The 15,976-nt window shown below is 40.5% G+C and overlaps 1 non-coding gene across 1 annotated transcript; it reads left to right on the forward strand.

The window, feature by feature from the left end:
- The first annotated feature begins 11,879 nt into the window (after positions 1-11,879).
- LOC118583354 lies at positions 11,880-11,986 on the forward strand. Its single transcript, XR_004944925.1, has one exon. It is a non-coding gene; the product is annotated as a U6 spliceosomal RNA (small nuclear RNA).
- The last annotated feature ends 3,990 nt before the right edge of the window (positions 11,987-15,976 follow it).

Raw genomic sequence — 15,976 nt, forward strand, 5'->3', positions numbered from 1 at the left:
CACTGCCATGTGTGGATTTTATGGTTCTGGGAAGTAAAAGAGCTCTACCAGCTGAGCTATGTCACCAGTCCCTAGTTTGCTTTTCTGAAAATTTCATTTCCTTGAGCCTTTTTCAGTTGTTGAGAATAATTTAAATAATTTTAATTCTTGCCTCTTCCTTCTTCTTCCTCTCCTCTCTCTCTCTCTCTCTCTCTCTCTCTCTCTCTCTCTCTCTGTGTGTGTGTGTGTGTGTGTGTATGTGTGTGTGTGTGTGTGTGTGTGTGAAAAGCTTTATTTATTTAATGTGCACTGGTATTTTACCTGTATATCTTCTGTGTAAGGGGGTTGGATTCCCTGGAACTGGAGTTACAGACAGCTGTGAGCTGCAATGTAGGTGCTAGGAATTGAACCCTGGTCCTCTGAGAGAGACAGTGCCTTTATCTGCTTGAGCCATCTCTTCAGCATTCTTGAGTAATGTTTGTAATGACTTACTTATATCACAAAATTTATTTCCAGATTTTTATTTTTGATCAAACAACTCTCTTGAACCACATGTCTTTCTTAATCAACTCAAGACTATTGCCATCAGAATGTAGCTAGCCATGATCTCCCAGTTTCTTCCTGCAAAACCAGCCTGCTTCCACCTTAAGCTTAAAAATCATCTTATAGTAAAGACAAACTAGGTTCATTCCTGTTTATGATTAAACCTCTGCTTTTCAATGATTGGGCTCTACCCCACCTGCAACATTAATTACAAATGGTTCTGTACTGCCTGTTCCAGGAATGGCAATCCTGTCTTTGTTTCAAAATGTTGTTTATAATCATTTTGCAGCCCTAATTTTGTTTCAGAAGGTTGTATGACCACCTATGACTGCCTTGTTATGCTTATCTTGCAACCATCTCTTTGATTCAGAAGGTTGTTATGACTAACTTGTTATGCGTATGTTCGGCTCCTGTAACCCACCTATTTTGCCCACTAAATCCCCTATTTGGAAACTCCCTACCACAGAGACATAAAACACTTTGTCTTCTTTGCTGTGGGATATTGTTTAGTTTGCTGTGAATATGTGTTACTCTGATTGGTTGATAAATAAAAGGCTGATTGGCCAGTAGCCAGGCAGGAAGTGTATGTGGGATAAACAGACAAGGAGAATTCTGGGAAGAGGAAGGCTGAGTCAGGAGTCTAACCAGACACAGAAAAAGCAAGATGACAAGGCAGAACTGAGAAAAGGTACCAAGCCATGTGGCTAAACATAAATAAGAATTATGGGTTAATTTAAGTGTAAGAGCTAGTCAGTAATAACCCTGAACTAATGGCTGAGCAGTTATAATTAATATAAGCCTCTGTGTGTTTACTTGGAGGACATGAGTGGGAATGACTTGTCCCAACAGCCAGCTGGGTGGGACACAGGAAAACTTCCAACTACACTTCTTCATATCCAGTGCTGACCTCTCAAACCCCACCTTAGGGGGAGGCAGTCTGTGTACACAAATAAAAAAGCTTGCTTTAATTAATTGCTTGCTTTAGTTAATTTTGCCATGATGATTTGAGTTGGCAGTCTTTCTCCTCCCATCTTTGGGATTAACATTCTCCACTTAAGCTTATAACCATCAGTATGGAGCTAGTCATGCTCCATTAGGCTCTTCTCCTACTTTATCTCTCCTGCCTCAGTGAATGGCACTGTTATTATTCAGCATGATATCAAATTTGTGCCTATTCTACCTTTTTCTCATTGCCTACTTCCTATTCAACACTAGATCCTGTTGCTTCTCTCATATATATATATATATATATATATATATATATATATATATATATAAGAATTTCATGCTATATGTATGTGTGTGCATCTATCAAGTTATCTATAATCTATCCAACAACTTACTTTTCAATTATTTATGTATTAGTTACTTTTCTACTGCTGTGATAAAACACGATGTTCAAGTCAAGTTATAGGAGGGAGAGCTTATTTTGGTATATAGTTATGAGGGACAAAGGTTCATCAAAGTTCACAGGAAGCAGCTGGCATGGTGTCAGGAGCAAAAAGCTAAGAGCACACATCTTCAAATGCAAACATAAAGCAGATGCAAGAGATAGTGAACTGGAAGTGAGGTAAGGCTTTAAACTGTTGAATCTTACTACAATAACATACTTCCTCCAGCAAGGCCATGCCTCCTTAACCTCTCTCAACAGGACCACCAACTGGGTACAAGTTGTTCAAACATTCAAGCCTATAAAGTACATTCTCATTTACTTCCACAATTTATCAATATCTATTTATAATCTATTAATCTTTAATTTGTCCGAATAACCCAGAAAGTAGCTTGATATTAAACTTATTAATTAAAATTATGAAAGTTTGGTTGATAAAACAAGCAAACCAGCCAGTCATGACAATGGTGATGTAACAGAACCAAAACTCTGTGATTAAATGAAGTTAGCTGAGGCACTGGGTAAATCCAAGACATGGTATAAAATATTTTTCAGCATTTATCTACTGCCTGCTCAGTTCCATCTGTGCCCTCAATTATCTGACTTTCATGCAATTCAAATTCTTGGATTCCTGCTTTTGCTTAGAACAAAGATGGACAAACTACTGGCTGTTATAAGGATTTTATTACAATACAGAAATATCCACTCATTTACATATTGCATCTATCTTTTTTTTTTTTTTTTTGCAATGCCAGTGTTGAATAGTTGTGACATTGATTATGTGACTAGTGAAACCTCTTGTGCCAGAGTGGAAGATACAGTATGCTGTGCAGTTGGTTCTCTGGTGGGAAAAGAGCTGGTCCACAATGCTTGTCACTTTCTCAGCTATAAGTACTTTCACTTTGAGCAGTTTCAAGACACTAAGATGATCTGTCTGCATCCAGAGCTAGGAAGAGATGCAAAGAATTGCTTCTCACATTCTAGTATGACATGTTCTTGTATGACACCATCCTGGATTTAGTTCTCACTTATCCTGGTTATATTTTAAGATAGTGGTTACCTTCTTTCTAAACAATGCCAGGCAAGAAAGTTAGAAAAAGAAGTAGCACTCTCATTTGAAGATGTTTTTAAAGCTCTAGCTGGTATTTGGTTCTCTACACCAGGCTTGCTAGATTTTTCTTACAGTTGGTGAGGAGATTGGAGTTATAACTGGCTCATGAGGATTTCACCTCAATTTTGGGGTCTTAGTTATGTTGCCTTTTCTTTTTATTTATGTGTATGTGTGCATGTCTACATCTGGGTATATACAGGTGAATGTAGGTGCATGTTGAGTGCAGATGCTTGTAGTGGCCAAAGGGAGTTAGATTCCCTGGATCTGGACTCTATGTGAGCTATGTGATGTGGATGCTAGGTTTGAATTCAGGTGCTCTGCAAGAGCAGTATATGCTTTTAACTACTGGAGCATCTGTCTATCCCAATATTTTATTTATTTGTTTGTATGTATGCATGTGTATGGGATAGAGTTATAGTGTCTTTTCTTCCTCAACTTGGTATTATGAATTTGTGCTGCAAGTCACTTCAAGAATTAACTGTGGTCATGATATTTCTGAGACACTGCTTCATGCTTTTCTTTCTTACTCTCTACATGTTTTAATCTACATTTTCAACACCAAGGATATTCTAATATTATACTAAGGTTGAATAAGGAAGATTCAATTTTGACTCATTATAAGGCATTCAGATCTTCTATTTTGATTTCTCAGTTTGACTGGAGAAAAGACTCTTCATTTAAACTTGTTTGCTAGTGGGGAATTATTGCACATTGATTTCTGAAACCCAGAGCTCACCTAGCAGTCAAAAGCAGAGACTGTGCCTTTGTCTTTGTTCTTTTTTTCCCTCTGATCTTTACAGTGTGGGGTAAATTGTTTATATGGTCTGTAAATTATTGCATTTCTGGTTTTGCTAAGTTTGAAGATGTATAAACTACAGGCTGTTGAAATACAGTTTTATTAGAATACTAAATGTACAATCATTTCATATTGCTAATTGTAGATGTAATTCTGGATGTTCTTATTAAATAAGAAACACAGAGCCAAATGTAGAGTTAAAAGTCCAGAGATCAAGCAGCAGTCAAGAGCTAAGACCATCTTCTTACCCCCTCACTGCTGCTGTTGTCCTTCCCCTGAGAAAGAGACTTACTTCCTGTGTGTCTGTATTTTTATTGACTTTCTGTTCTGTTTTCTCATTGGTTATAAATTCAACCACATAACCTCCTCATCACTGCCTGTCTATACAGACCTCCAAGTCTCTATGGTTGGTATTGAGATTAAAGGTGTGTGTCTCCAAGCTGGCTATGTCCTTGAACACACAGACTCTGCCTGCCATGTGATCAAATTACGGGCATGTGCTACCACTGCTAGACTTCTGCTAAATGGCTTGCTCTTATCTCTGGCCCCCAGGCACTTTTATTTATTAACATACAAATAAAATCACATTTCAGCACAAATAAAATATCACCATAGCTAATAACTTCTTTTATAAGGAAGTGTTAAATACTCATGGTACTTACTGTATGGCCAGTTTAGCCTAACATACTTACTCCCTAATTCCATATAGAACACTGTGGTGATATTGTGGACCCTAATAAAATTTGCCCAAAGATCAGTGAAGAGAACAAGCCACTAGATTAAACATAGATGCCAGGCAGTGGTGACACACACCTTTAATCCCAGCACTTGAGATCTCATGCCTTAGCTTGAGAAGCATACATGCCTTTAATCCCAGCACTAAAAAGGAAGTGATGGCTGGGCAGAGAAAGGTATATAAAGTATGAAGGGACAGGAATTGAGGCTTTTCCAGGCTGAGGAGTCCTAGAGGTGAGATGTGGCTGTGGCGTGTTCCTTTGTCTCTCTGATTTTTCAGCATTTACCCCAATATCTGGCTCTGGGTTTTTTTTAAGACCAAGTTAGATTTCGTGCTACAGAAAACACTTGCAAATCCCTGGATCACGTGATCAATTCTTGATTTAGTTTTATTCTTAAGGCAGCCTTATATACTTTAAAATTATTGGGACTTCTAAGATCTTCTAAAAGGTATGTACCTTACTTATTATATTATAAATTAAATCTCCAAATAAAAATATACTTATTTATTAATATTTTCAAAGCCTTATTTTATTTTTAATCATGTATATCTCTGTCTGTGTGTGAGAATGTTCACATGAACGTGAGAGCTCGAGGAGACCAAGAGGGCATTAGGTACCCTGGAACTGTCACTACAGGTTGTCAACTACCCCAGTGTGAGGGACAGAAACCAGTCCTCTGCAGCAGCAGGAAATGTTTTAACTGCTGAGCCATCTCTCCAGGTCCAGGACACATGCTTATAAATTTATCTGATAATAAACTCATCATGTGTTTATATGAAAAAATTATTTTATTTTAAACAGATAGCTTTCAACAGTGAAAAATATATGTAGAAGAGTGATAATATCTAACTTGTTATTCACTTAAAGAGAGCCTAATTGGAGATGAGCTATCTTATTTGCTTTAAGCTGTTGTGATCCACTCTTTTGGGTTATTCACATGAAAAACATCTGTAATCACTTAGAAGCACAGCTGGAAAAAAAGAGGGGGGGTTAATGTTCTGTACAGATGATTATGGATAGTCTCTTTTAGGGTTACACCTCAACTTATAGAGTGGTAGTTTCTTAAAGATGAATATTTATGTGAATTCTAATAACTTAGCAATGACTGTGCCCTGCTACGTTAAAGTATATCCTCCCTTTTGAACAGGTGTTTTACTAATATATTTATATCACCATACTTGAGTAACTGGAAAATATCAATTAGTTTAAATATGAAGCTATTTTGTTCACTGACCCAACAGTCTTTATTATAAGCTGGGGTGACTTAAACAATAGAAATTCAGTTTCCTCACTTCTCAGGGTTAGCACATCCACAATAACTTGGCTGTCAGGTACAAAGTTTAGTGAGGCTCACTTCCTTCTTTGGACATGACCATTTTTGTGTGTTTTTTGTATGATAACAGAGAGAGGATAAAAACTCTCATGACTACTTTTTCATAAACTTTAATTTATAAAATAATTTACAAAGTAATGTGTCTATATGGGATTTTCATACATATTTTATTTTATTATCCTCATCCCCTGTTCCTCTTTATCTCCCTAGTGCCCCTTCCCTGCTATCCCATTTACTCCCAGCATTTCCTTCCTCTTACTTTGCTTTCTTGTGTTCCCATTGTTAAGCTTTGTTTGGCTTTTGGGGGGTGTCAAGTTCAGAGAGCCAAAGAATGAATGCCACAAAGTCACACCATGACTGCTAAATGGCAGTTTCATTTGCATGACTCTCACACACAAGAGATTTATTGGGGTGGAGCAGTGTCGTACAAAAAGAAAAAAAAAAGGCTGTCTCTAGGATAGAATGGAAAGAGATTGAGGCCATGAAGGCACAGGCTTTATAAAGCATATTACATATGTACGTAAGGACAATATGTGACCTGTGTTGATGGTGAAAATATGTTGCGTTTGGTGGCTGGTGATAATGTGACTGCCGACACTGAGTACCTGTGGGTGGTATTTGGTTTACCAACATTCCTCCCTCTTATTTATTATAAAAGGTGAGGAAATATGAAGGGGTGATTGATGAGGCAGGAATAGAGGCACCGTGTTCTTTAGGCTGCTTCCTGTTGTCTGGGGGAGTGGACATATTCTGGGCATTGTTCATCCTCACCATCAGAGCATTGTCAATAGACCTCAATCTCTGGCTCTGTGGCTAGGGCTTGGTAATCTTGTGACAATAACTGATTAATTGTTTAATTAGAGATTTTTGTCTTCAGAGATAAGAAATTGATAAAGCAGAGCACAATTAGTAAAATCAGGGAAATGAGAAGGAGAGGGGTCAGAAAGAGCAGTCTCCAATTCCACATGGGAATATCAAAGGCATAGGGGCTGGAGGCATGGATTTGTTCCCTATGTTTTTGGAGGTCTGTTCGAAGTTGTTGGATTTTGTTTTTTACTATACTCAATTATTTGACATAGAAGCAGCATTCCTCTTGGAGGAAGAGGCAAACCACTCTCTTTAGCCTGAGGATTTCATAGAGGTAAGAACTAGTTGCTGGGCAGTGGTGGTGCATGCCTTTAATCCCAGCACTTGGGAGGAAGAGGGAGGTGGATCTTTGTGAGTTTGAGGCCAGCCTGGTCTACAGAGTGAAATCCAGGAAAGGTACAAAGCTATACAGAGAAATCCTGTCTTGAAAAACCAAAACCAACCAACCAACCAAACAAACAAACCAACAAACCAAAAAAACTAGTGGCTGGCTGTTTTGATTCTCTGACCTTTCAGTTTTTACCCTGATATCTGGCTCAAGGTCTTATTTTATTTATATTTTTATTAAAAGATAATATAAGATTCAAAAAACAAGGGAGTGGTCAGTAAAGTCCATAGGAGGGAGTGGAGATAACAGAGTAAGTGGGTGAGTAGGTGATCAGGGAGAGAGCGCTTGGGATCAGAACCAGTCATCTGTACATGAGCTCAATTGGTGAGAAGGAAAGAGGTTGCTTGGGGAAAGTCCGTAGCCTGTAAAGGGTCAGTGACAAGAGCTTTACCCAATGGAGCTCAAGTTCTTCTCAGAGTTTGATAGGTTTTTTATTGTTATTTTTTGAGTGATTAGTGCATTATATCTTCCCTGACTATTGTGGATGGTATGGAATATGAAAATTTCATGAGATGTTGAGGGATTTGGAGAGGTTTGGGGACATCTAGAAGGAAAATTCAGGGCCATTGTTTGACTGGAGGGAGGCAGAGATTCCAAAGTGGGTAATGATCTCTGGGAGGAGAAGGAGGTTGGAGACTGTCTGAGTCCTTTTGTTGACAATTGGGAATGTCTCCACTCACCTGAGAAGTTGTCCACCAAGAACATGAGGTGCCTGACACATTTGATTGTAGGCATGTGGGTAAAGTCAAGTTGCCAGTTGGTTCTGGGGATAGAGCCTCTGGCCTGGTGAGTAGGAAAATGAGGCTGCAGTATCCTGAGTTGGGGTCTGACATTTGACAGATTTTACAAGAGGCAGTAATAGATAGCCCTTAAGAAACACAAATCCCCAGAGGTGGGCTATAGATGGGCATATAGATGTCTCACCTTAAAGTGAGACAAGGCTATTGGAACTTCTGAAAGGGCTTGGTAATGGGAGTGAGAAGGGGTTCATGTAAGGGGCTGAGGGCATGCCTCATACAGAGGGCAGACCTGGAGGGTAAAGGAGGGGATCCAGGGATATAACTATTCCTAGGAATGATAAACTCTCCTCTTTCATAAAATGGACTGTGAGGGACTGGATTAAGTATATTCTATCCAAGGTAATGACTTTGTGGGTTGGGGAAATGATTAGTCCCAAGTTGATGTCCTGAGGGGTACAGTTGGATCTTAGACAGTGAGACTCTGAAGCCTCATCTGGACAAGAAATTTAGAAAAGCAGAGGTATCAGTTTGGCTAATTTGTAGAGATGGACTGCAGAGAAGAAGGTCATCTACATATTGTATAAGTTTAGATTTGGGGAGAGACAAAGAGAGTAGTCAGAGTACAGGACCCGGCCAAATTGGTGTAGTTGGGTAGAAAGGTGGGAGTCAGGGTCAGTCCAAGTGACAGCAAAGATATTTTGTGACTGAGTATTTAGGGGGATAAAGATGAAGGTATCCTTGAGGTCCAGGGCTGAGAAATGGGAGGTCCCTGGTGGGATAGTAGAGATGAGAGTGTAGAGGGTCGCTATGTCAGGGTGGAAGGGAACCACTGCAGAATTGAAGAGATGGACATTTTGAACCAGGAAGTAGGCCTCAATGGGCTGTTTACTGCAGATATATGGATGTTAAAGGGAAAAGTTATGAGGCAAAATAGGTTTTTCTTATGAGGTCAGAGATGATAGGGGAAGCTCTGGAGCAAGAGTAGGTACTGAGCTTGGGTGATGTACTGGGTAGGGTCTTAAAATTGGATGACAACAGAGGAATGGTGTTTAGCAACAGAGAAGTTTTGGGTATCCCAGACTTGGAGGGCCACCTGGGAGGCTGGCAAAGGAAATGATGTGTTGAATCTGATAGGCTTTATGCTAGGAAAAAGAGGAGAAGGGCTGCTGGCAAGCTTGGAGTCAGGCAAATGGAGAGAGAAAAAGAAACAGAGGCTCCTACTTTGGCCTGGAGATCACTTCCCAATTAGGGACAGGACAGGTTACTATCATTTGTAGTTAGAGTTTTCCTGCCTTCCACTTCCCAGAATTCTCCTCTCTCTTGTCCCACCTATATTTCCTGCCTGGCCACTGGCCAAACAGTAATTTATTTATATGCAGCGATATCCACAGCACTTCCCCTTTTCTTTTCTTTCTTTCTTTCTTTTTTTTTTTTTAAAGGATGGAACCTAAAGAAAAACACTCCAGCTACAACCATTAGAAAGGAATGAGTATGAGGAACACTCCTGAAAATGCAATTGAGTGGTTTGGTCTGGTGAGGTTGGAAAGTTTGTGCCCCTATCCTGACAATTGAGAAATGAAAAGGTGAGATGGTCTCCAAGCTCCATCAGGGCCAATTAAGTAGCCCTGTTGTCCAGCAGAAAGGAGATGTTTCATTCTGATACTGTAATGACTACCCCAGATTCCTTGTTGGAGATGACAGTGGTTGAGCCAAGGAGTCATTCATCCATGGACTAGCCTGTCAAGTTTTCTAGAGGGTAATCTGGGTCTGATGCCCCCACGCTGTGAGGGACATGGGGGCAATCAACAGCCAAGTGTCCCTCTTGATGTCACTTTGGACATGGCCAGGGTGGCCAGCAGGGGTTCACACTGTCCTGGGCTTAGTAACTCTCCTTTTCATATTTGAAGCAGGGACTTGGTTTCCTTACTTATCATTAGGCCTTCAATCTAATGACCTAATCATTTCTCATAATTTATAATCATATTTAGATCAGAAATAAAATGTTTAGCATATTTTAAAAATAGGATCTCATGTAGATCAGGCTATACTTGAACTCTTAATCTTCCTGCCTCCACCACAAAGAGGGAGATCATAGACTAGGACTGAATGCAGGTCCTTGTGCATGCTAGGTGAACACTCTACCAACTGTGCTGTAACTGAGCTATAATCATTTAGGTTCATCAAAAACTGCATAGATCTACAAGTTTTGGGGTAGTGGTCCAAGTTATTATAACCATACTAAAGGCTATTAAAGTATTCCCCCTTTTGTAACTTCATATCTATATAATGCCAGATTTTCTTCAAATAGTTAACCCAAAATAGTAAATTATAAATAGGAATGTTTGTGCATACATACTATTTTATTATTACTTTTTATTTTTTTTTTTGTATTTTTCACATCATGCTTCTCCATCTTATTTATTTTCCTGTCCCTTTGTATCCACCCTCTGTCCTTGCAACCTCCCCCTAAAATGAAATAAAATAAAATTTAAGATAAGCAAAGAGAAAAGAAAAAAGAGAAGGAAAAATCAAGCTTGTCATGGGATCTGTAGTGTGACACAGTTAGTCATGCTGTAAACCCTTTCATCCATATATTTTTACTTGCAACTTTTCATTACAAAGAGTCATTGGTCTGGTTTGAGGCCTCTGGTTTCTACTACACTAGTGTTGCTGGACCCTCACTGGAACTTCTTTTGGTTATTCTGCTGTTTCGGAAATCCTGCATCTTTGGGTCTGCAAGACCAGTTTGCTCATGTGACACAACAGATCACAGATAGGGTGGATGTTGGGGTAGGCCAACACATAACCCTGGTTCTGGGCCTGGGTTGCCACAGGCTTGGTTAGCCTGCCAGCTGTCCCTTGTCCTCACCATCAGGGTGAGCTCTCTTCATTGCTCTGGTGAGTTCACCCCTTGCAGTGATGAGCAAGGGGCAGGAACAGTTTCCTTGCTTTCATGTCCTCAGAGTTGGATCTCCCACACCTACAACATCAGGGCCAGCTCTACTGTGTTGCCCAGATATGGCACAGGGGCCACTCTCCAGAGTGCTGCAGCTGATGAGGGGCAGTGCCAGCTTTCCCACCCTTATGACCTCAGGGCCAGTTCTCCTACCTGCCTCAGACACTGGCAGGAGGGTATCTCTCCCCCACCCATGCTGCCACATGACAGATGAGTAATAGGGACAGCTCTCCCATAATCACAACTTTTGGGCTGGCTCACCTACACCTTTGCCAATGTGCTGCTCATGCAAGGTGCAGGGCCTGTTCTCCCAAGTGTTGCAGCTGGTGGGGGAAAGGGGCAGCTCTCTTGCTCTTAGAATCTCAGGGCCAGATCTCCCCCCACCAAAGCTGCCATGTGATAGATAAGTAATGGGGACAGTTTAGAGCAGATCCTCAGGGTCATAAGGATGGGTGAGCTGCCCCTGCCTGCCACCAGCTGCTACACTTGATAGAGCAGGCCCTGCACCTTACACGGGCAACACAATAAAGCCAACACCATTGGTGGAGGTGTGGGTGAGCCAGCCCTGATGCTGTGAGCATACATACTATTTTAATGAACTAAAGAAAAAATTAAAGAAAAAGGGGTCATGAATTTTTCAGGGAATTGCAGTATAGGGGAAGTGTTGGGGAAAGGAGAGGGAAAGAAAATTATGTATACAGTATTGGTTTATGAAGTTCTCAAAAAATGAAAAATTAAAATGAAATAGTAACGAGCAAAATCAATGACACTGAGACAGTAAATCCATAGGAAAAAACAAATCAATAAGCAAACCCAGAAGCTGATTATTGAGTTTGACAAAAATTAAGATATGCCAGCCATGCTACCCAAAAGAAAAATGGAAAAATCTCATCTCATTGTTAATGTCTGAAACAAAAGAGCAGCACACATTCTGGACCACTGGACAAGGCAGCATAACAACTCTGAACTGAATGGTCTGTATCATCAAGTTTCAAAGGATGTATATGAAATATATAATTATTAAAAATGGCACAGCTCTGTGCTCGCTTTGGCAGCACATATACTAAAATTGGAATGATACAGAGAAGATTAGAGTGGCCCCTATGCAAGGATGACACGCAAATTCATGAAGCGTTCCATATTTTTATCAATATGGTGCTTCCTTAGAAAATTGGGAATCCACCTCCCACAAGACCCAGCTATAGCACTCTTGGGCATATACCCAAGGAATGCTCAATCATGCCACAAGGGCATTTGCTCAGCTATGTCCGTATCAGCTTTGTTTGTAATAGCCAGAACCTGGAAACAAGCTAGATGCCCTTCAACTGAAGAATGGATAAAGAAAATATGGTACATATACACAATGGAGTACTACTCAGCAGAGAAAAACAATGACATCATGAGTTTTGCAGGCAAATGGATGGATCTAGAAAAAATCGTCCTGAGTGAGGTAACCCAGACTCAGAAGGACAAACATGGTATGTACTCACTCATAGTAGGATACTAGATGTAAAACAAAGATGACTAGACTGCTACACAACTGCAGGGAGGCTACCTAGAAAACGGGACCCTAGGAAAGACCCAAGGATCACCTAATGACAGAGAAATGGATGAGATCTACATGAACAACCTGGACGACAGTGGGAATAATTGCTGTGGATATCGCTCTGTGTAAATAAAGTTCTGATTGGCCAGTGGCCAGGCAGGAAGTATAGGCGGGACAAGAGAGAAGAGAATTCTGTGAAGTAGAAGGCTGGGGAGACACTGCCAGCCACCACCATGACAAGCAACATGTAAAGGTACTGGTAAGCCACAAGCCATGTGGCAAAGTATAGACTAACAAAAATGGGTTAATTTAAGATAGAAAAGGTAGATAACAAGCAGCCTGCCACGGCCATACAGTTTATAAGCAATATAAGTTTCTGTGTGCTTTCTTGGTTGGGTCTGAGCAACTGTGGGACTGGCGGGTAAGAGAGATTTGTCCTGACTGTGGGCCAGGCAGGAAAACTCTAACTACAAATGGCGCCCAACGTGTTGGCAAGAATTTCCACCTAAAACCTGAGAAAAAAGATTCTAAAACAGAGCTAAAAAGAGCTTCTTAATTGTCTTTCTCAAGTTAGCGGCAGCCTGCCGGTTTGAACTACTATGGCGGGTTCCTGGCATGTGCGTCTGTCCTGCAGTGCGGCGGGAACGAGGAATCTACAAGTGGCACTTTACTCTGCTGCGTGGTAGATTTAGCCTTTGCTAGTTTAAAAAAAAAAAAAAAAAAGGTTTCTGGGCTATGCGCTGCTTTGATAGAACTGCTTCTGATAGTTGATGGTACACATGGCTCCAGCCCCAGAGCTAGTGGTAAACTGTACCACTGCCATGTTGGGAAGCTGAGGTGGGCGGAGCCAGCAGCCACAGCGGCACGTTTCAGTCTTACAAAGATAGATATTACACAGAGAATCTAGTTTATGTTGTCATTGGGATTTTTAACCACAAAAAAAGATTTGATCATAAAAGCTGTTGAGTTAAACAAATATGTAAATTTTAAAGGTACCTTGACTTTGAAATTTGGATATAAGGATATGTTGCTTTTGGAAAGGAGTCTCTGCTTTTGTTTCCACAGAAAGACAGAGGCTGTGGATTTGTTCCAGATTAAGATACATCAGGTTTGATCAGCCAAGACCACCTGAAAGGTCTCTGATGACACCATGGCCCAGATGATCCAACATCCAGAATGGTTTCAAGACAACTGGCTCAGAGGTTCACCCTCATGGACTACTCCATAATCCTAAAATTTTCTTTGTGTCCCCAAAAGATACAGCGCCTCCCTCCAGCAGGAAGTAGTAAGAAAAACTACGCCCAAATTCCCAACTGGCTTTGGAGATGGAATTGGCTCACTCCTTCTCTAAACCCAAGCACATTGTTAAAAGAAAAGGTTAAGAGCTTCTTGTGTCCCAAATCAGAAGAACCCTCTGGTGTGGGACAGAGAAAAACCACTATTTTAATTAAAACAGGTTGATTATAAATGCAATCTCTTTCTAAAGATAAAAAGGGGATATGATATAGATATGATAGGATGAAAGGGTAAATTAATGAACTTCTAAAAGAGCAACAACTCATTTAAAATGTTTTACATTGGTATAGATTTTAGTCTATTGATACAAACTTAAAGTTAATTTTGTTATACTGTGTGTATATTTCTAATCATGTTTAAGGTATTATGTTTGTATAGCTCATTTTAAATTGAAATGGATAATTAAAAATAGGTTAATGATTAGTCATCTATGATAATCATACTCGTAGCCATGTTAGTTAAGTCTTCTAGGTATACATAGAGATATTTCAGATAGATAGGTAATCTTCAAATACTTCAAAGACCTACAGAATATGGCATTTAAAATACTTTTAAAATTTAGACTTTCTGGACAGTGAGACATGTCTGCTCCTAGCAGCACCAATTTACTTCAGAGAGGAGGATGGGCATTGAAGACACTTTATATCTTATCTTCACCTTGGCAAAAATAGCCATTTGGGCAAGAAACTGTTCTTGCCTGGACTGCTTGATCGACTGGACATGCAGGACCCATAGAAAGGTGACCACTAAACTTTGCTTGACAGAATAGTCCTTCAGGTTCCTGCTTCACAGAGAAAACTGTCAGACATTCTACAGGACACTAAAAAAAGTGACCTAGAGACTCTAGCCCTGTGGGCTGAAGACAAATGCCCCAATTTTACAAAGGAACATTAGGTGATTGTCCAGGCTGCCAGCTGTCTCTGTCTACCCTGCAAGACTCCTGAAAGTTGCTTGCATCCTTCTCCTGTTTCTCAGGTAATATTATATCCTTCTGAGGTCTTTGATGTGGTTGAAGACTAGATAGTTATAATTTCCTCAGTTATGATACAAGATAAGTTAGATATAAAACCTTTAGACTCACAAATATAAGATAGATAGGATATCTTCTTTAATATTGTAACTATAATTCTTACTTGATAATTGTTTTGTTATATGTAATTGTACTATGTAAAAGTTAAAACCTTCCTTAAAAAAAAAAAAGAAAAGTGGAAGTGCTGTGGATATCGCTCTGTGTAAATAAAGTTCTGATTGGCCAGTGGCCAGGCAGGAAGTATAGGCGGGACAAGAGAGAAGAGAATTCTGGGAAGTAGAAGGCTGGGGGAGACACTGCCAGCCACCGCCATGACAAGCAACACGTAAAGGTACTGGTAAGCCACAAGCCATGTGGCAAAGTATAGACTAACAAAAATGGGTTAATTTAAGATAGAAAAGGTAGATAACAAGCAGCCTGCCACGGCCATACTGTTTGTAAACAATGTAAGTTTCTGTGTGCTTTCTTGGTTGGGTCTGAGCAACTGTGGGACTGGCGGGTAAGAGAGATTTGTCCTGACTGTGGGCCAGGCAGGAAAACTCTAACTACAAGTAATGAAAGGAAAGATTTGAGGGAAGGAAAGCTTAGGGGAGCAGGAGATCTCAGCTGGATAAAGAACAGAAAGGGAGAATGAGGAATAACAGACCATGATAAATGAAGACCACATGAGGACAGGAATAGGCAGAGTGCTTGAGAGGTCCCCAGAAATCCACAATGATATATCCTCTGTAGTCTGCTGGCAATGGTAGAAAGAAAGCCTGATCTCACCTAGTCTGGTGATCAGATGGCCAAATACCCTAACAGTTAGTTGTCTTGGAACTCTCATCCAATAACTGATGGAAGTGGATGCAGAGATCCTCAGCCAGGCCCCAGGTGGAGCTCCAGGTGTTCAACTGTCGAGAAAGAGGAGGATCTGCAAGAGCATGAATTGTTGAATCCAAGATTGCAAAAAGCACAGGGACAAATAGCCAAATGAATGGAAGTAAATGAATTATGAACCAAAGGCTGTGGAGCCCCCAGTTGGATCAGGCCCTATGGATAAGTGAGACAATTGAATAGCTTGATCTGTTTGGGAGGCACCCTGTCTGTGTGGGACCAGGATCTGTCCTTAGTGCATGAGCTGGCTGTTTGGAGCCTAGGGCATATGCAGGGACACTTTGCTCAGTCTGGAAAGAGGTGACAGGACCTGCCTGTACTGAATCCACCAGGTTTAAATGAATCCCCAGGGGTGCCTTGATCCTGGAGGACATGGGAATGGAGGGGA

Source organism: Onychomys torridus, chromosome 4, assembly GCF_903995425.1.
Source record: "Onychomys torridus chromosome 4, mOncTor1.1, whole genome shotgun sequence".
Lineage (NCBI taxonomy): Eukaryota > Metazoa > Chordata > Mammalia > Rodentia > Cricetidae > Onychomys > Onychomys torridus.